The sequence below is a fragment of the Penaeus monodon genome, chromosome 25, assembly GCF_015228065.2.
Source record: "Penaeus monodon isolate SGIC_2016 chromosome 25, NSTDA_Pmon_1, whole genome shotgun sequence".
NCBI classification, from domain to species: Eukaryota; Metazoa; Arthropoda; class Malacostraca; order Decapoda; family Penaeidae; genus Penaeus; species Penaeus monodon.
Window position 1 is genome coordinate 37,370,301 of NC_051410.1, and position 658 is coordinate 37,370,958.

The 658-nt window shown below is 39.4% G+C and overlaps 1 pseudogene; it reads left to right on the forward strand.

The window, feature by feature from the left end:
• Nucleotides 1-658, forward strand: part of LOC119589388 — a 16,353-nt pseudogene that overhangs the window by 10,166 nt on the left and 5,529 nt on the right.

Consider the following 658-nt stretch of genomic DNA (forward strand, 5'->3'; position numbering starts at 1 on the left):
TTGAGTTAGACTTCTTAAAGTTTCTGCGCATTAGTAGAGCATCCTTTGATTATATTTTGTCTGAAATAAACATACCATTTGCAGAAAAACATCGAGGATGAGATCTTGCACATGGAACCTAATTAGCTCTGCATCTAACTCTCTGGTACTTAGGTAGTCAAATAACTTTCCGTGAGATATGTAAAACACTTGGAATCTCAGAAGGTCCTGCGCATTTGTGTGTACAAAGAGTAATATGTTTTCGTTGATATTCGTACAAAATACGTAGTTTGGTCTTTAGACGAACACTGAAGGACTATGGGAGAGGAGCTTAGGAAATGTACGGGTTTTAGAAGTGTGGTAACAGCAGTGGCTGGGTGTCATGTTAGGATCAAAGTTCTGCCCTTGCAATAGAGTGCAACATCAACAGAAAGTTTGAGCACTCTGTGTTAGCTGTTGCTTTGGGAAATTTGAAGTTTAAGTGTGTACATATAGGCTGGATTTCCTTTCAGAGCACACGATGGTAGAATGCTGCAGAATATATCTTTTTGGATAGGTATAATGAACGGACAGGAACATAGGTATTTTCCATCTGAACAATGCCACATATTCGGGGAGTCAGCTTTCCTATTGCACACATATTCACTAGTGCCATACAAGACTGCTGGTAATGTTTTGC